This window comes from Limulus polyphemus, unplaced genomic scaffold (assembly GCF_000517525.1).
Source record: "Limulus polyphemus unplaced genomic scaffold, Limulus_polyphemus-2.1.2 Scaffold20, whole genome shotgun sequence".
NCBI classification, from domain to species: Eukaryota; Metazoa; Arthropoda; class Merostomata; order Xiphosura; family Limulidae; genus Limulus; species Limulus polyphemus.
In genome coordinates this window covers 1,318,267-1,322,519 of record NW_013665630.1, presented here as the reverse complement: position 1 = coordinate 1,322,519, position 4,253 = coordinate 1,318,267, and positions in this window count along the sequence as shown.

The following is a 4,253-nucleotide window of genomic DNA, read 5'->3' as shown; positions in this document are numbered from 1 at the left end:
CCCTCAGATTGCGAGTCGAGCGCCTTAACCACCTGGCCATGCCGGGCCTGGATTTGTGCGTTAAACAAAGAGTACTCGCAATTGAAGACTGAAACAAAGCTGTAAATGCTTTAGTTGTATGTTATAATACTTAGTGAGCGAATAACAAAACTAAGTGTAATTCTCATAGTTTTAAACTAGTTCAAATTAGAGATAAGTAATCAGCTATCTAATTATGATTTTTTTCTAATATATGTGTATACTTTTTTCACAAATTTTAAAAGCTTATGGCTAAAGGGAGGGCTGCAGCCCCTAAGCTCTCTATTCGTTTCGTGCATTTTAATATTAGAATTTGAAGAATGCATTCATTTGAAGGCTTATACATTTGCAATGAATGGCCGTGAACTATATTTAATAACTAGCAGTAATAGTAATAATTGCATAAAGTAGCAACGTTAATAATGAATAATTGAGATAACTCTGTGATGTACTTCATTTAAAAGTTTAAAATTATCTCTTTATTATTTTTTTATTTACAGAACGTCGTTACTCACAGAAATAATAAAATAAAATATGAATTCATAAACAGATTAGAGCTCTTATGTACAAACATAAATTATCGTTAAAAATTTTTTTGGAGCTTATGTGAATTCTTTGAACCATCGAGATGTGAACTTGAAATCCACCATAACGTCAAGAGAAACTTAAAGCGCCATCTATTGACTTTTGTGAAGCACGATAGACATTTGTTGTTTAAGTCATTAAACAACAACAACAACAACAAAAAAAGGCAAAATTTAACGAACTATATATATTTCCACGTGCACTTTCAGGCGTATGTGTTATGACAACCAAGTTTTGTCCAGATATTCCTTACTCGGCTTCCATCATTCTGTATAGCTTTGTCCTCTAATCTGATTACGTTATGATCGGGGTACTAAATTATAGACATAAAATGCTCTAGGGTTTACATTATCTAGTAGTCGGGGAGTTCTTTGATCTCAAAAACACTTTTTTTATGGTGAGTGAGGTTGTAGAATTACAAACGCTACTGTTTGCAGTAGATGAAAAGCGACAACTTTGAAGTTTATGACATAAAAGAAGACAAAAGTACGGTAGTCATTTAAGCTGTTTAATTTTGATTTTATATATACAATAAAAGAGTATTTCAATTTTATTAATCCCATTTCATTAAATAAGTAATGTTTTAAAGGTCTGATCCCCCCCTAGTAAAACAGTGGTATGTCTACGGACATATACCGCTAGAAACCGGGTTTCGATACCCGACCTGGGCAGAGCACAGATAGCCCTTTGTGTAACTTTGTACTTAATAACAAACAATATCAGATCGTATAATTTTCGAAAAAACAAACAATCTGGTACATTAAAGATGCATGGTTAAGAAAAGTATTGTTCACTTGATGTATCATGGGAAATATCTTAGATGTTACCTTTTAGTTTCATGCATTATTTTGGGTGTCTCTGTACATTAGATAAGTGAATGTTAAATCTTGGGGAATGAGAGGATTTGCAAAAATTCTTAATTTTTCAATCATTTTTGTAGGCCTACCCCTGTAGCTTTAAGATTCCCTTATTTTGGAGTCCTCCGGACTTACAACGCTAAAATACGGGATTAAATTTCCCGCGGTGGACACAATAGATAGCTCATTGTGGCTTTACTTTAAAACAAACAAACAAACTTATTTTGGATGACGACAGAGATGAAAGGTTGATATTTACATGTCTGAATGCGCTGCGTGTTTATTATTATAATGTATTTGTAGTTTTAACTAACATCTAATCATAACTCGCTGTCATATTTTTGTATTCCAATTTTACCACATTCAAAATCCTTGTAAAATCACAACTTTAAAATCAAGCCCAAAGCATTTTCGAACCACAGCATTCTTATTGAATTTCACTGAGATGAAAAACAAGAATTTCAAACGCCGACAAATTATTGTTTGGTCAATAGAAGCTCTGTGAACTCATTAGTAAATTGTAACATAAGAGTCGTTGTTTTTCACAAACAGACTTTAATATATTATCTACTGCTCAGAGACTATTATTATTTTATGACTAGCCTGTCTAGTGTTAGCGTGTGGTTTTGTTAACGACAGCAACGGGTACCTTGTTAACTCTTGGAACTTTTAATTTAGTTAGAGCAATGAAAGTCATTATCACAAAGAAAAAACTGAGCTATTTTTAAAGCTGCAAATATGAGTGCAAATTAAATTACCCGTTACTGTTGTTCTTTTCTAATATACTCTAAGTAAATTACTTACTACTGTTGTTACTTTTATTATACAGTCAAAGTAAATTATCAACTATTGTTACTTTTATTATACAGTCAAAGTAAATTATCAACTATTGTTGTTACTTTTCTAGTATAGTCTAAGTAAATTACCCACTATTGTTGCTACTTTTCATATATGGTCAAAATAAATTACCCACTATTGTTGCTACTTTTCTAGTGTAGTCAAAGTAAATTACCCACTATTGTTGTTACTTTTCTAGTGTAGTCAAAGTAAATTACCCACTATTGTTGTTACTTTTCTAGTATAGTCAAAGTAAATTACCCACTATTGTTGCTACTTTTCATATATGGTCAAAATAAATTACCCATTATTGTTGTTACTTTTCTAGTGTAGTCAAAGTAAATTACCCACTGTTGTTGTTACTTTTCTAATATAGTCTAAGTCATCATAATCATTCAGTTTAAGTTAATCTTGAGACTTAATTAAATTCTTACACATCACATGTTTATGATTTCAAGTAAAAACAAAACAAAACGTTTTTCATTACTTTTCTGCGTAATTTATTCATTATTGTTTCGGAATTGTGAAAATTTTTCTTTCATTTGAACTATTTGGTTAATTACAGTAAAACATTTATTCTTGTTAAATAATACGAAAAAATTTATTTTGGTAGGTAAAATGTTAAGAAAACAAATTTAGAGAAATTATCTTTTTAAAAGATCTTTCATAGATGTATGTTGTGATGGGTAAAGAAAGACATAAGATAACGTAATTATCCACGAAACAGTTAAGTCAAGTCAGCTGAGATTTAGATGGCATCGTGTTTGTATTAACGACCACGACTTGAGGCTTGTGATTCAACCAACACTATTCATCACGACTCAAAGCCCAAATGAACTCGTGCACGCAGGAACTCGTGTGTATCATACAAGATTCGTCGTGGGTAAGGCATATTAAATATCAATTTTACACGAAAATATTGAACAAAACCTGGCGTGTGTTTGACTTTCAGAGGAGAGTTACATTAGACAGAATCTGCAAATCACGAAAACTTCCCATGACGACTGTTCAATATATTTTTGATAACTATTATAATAATTTATCTACGCTTTTTATCCGACCATGAGGACTGCTCGGGGAAGAAACGGTTTTAATGAATGAAGATTCGATACACTGTTCGATTTCACCTAATCTGTTGTTACACAATTGTTTCCTTTCTTCATGAGGAGGTTAACGGATATGAATTATACTAGTAGAAAATTAGGAGTTGTAAACGAACATTGTTAACGTGGGAAGCCCCCAAAATTAGGGTAAAATTGAGGGCATTTCTACTTAACAGCATGCAGTACAATAGGAACTTATTTATGAAATTGACGGAACTCTATTCCTTCGGCAATGATTGCAAAATGGTAACGTTCTTGAATAATCCATCACATTCTTTTTATTTGTAGCAATATATAACAAATCATGTTTAGTTTTTAATAACGAAGCAAATGTTTAATCTGCTTCTGGGGTTATATATTTTCTAAGGCATCTATAAAATACTAGCATCCTAACTGACAAAAGAAATATGTTGACTGCCTATCGTAACGAAACGACCAGAATGTATCGTTATGACTTTTAAATCAAAGTTTCGGTTGCTTTTTTGCTCTAAACAGCAAAGAATATATAGATAGAAAAGTTTTAAATATTGGTTTTTTTAAACGTAAAACTTCACAGTTGGCTACTTTCTATGTGGCCACCACGAGAATCGAACCCTTGCTTTTATAGTTATAAGCCTCAAGCTTACCACTGAAAGAAAAGTAACATACGTTTTAGCGCTAATAATAAACTCATCGTTTTGTTACTATGAATCTGAAGTCTCAAAGATTATTTTAAGGTCTAGCAGTTTAGCCTCAGATCGATTCCGTTTCAATTCAATTAACTCTGCCTGCCCGGCATGGCCAGGTGGTTAGGGAGCTCGAATCATGGGGGCGTTATAACGTGACGGTCAATCCCACTATTCATTGGTAAAAG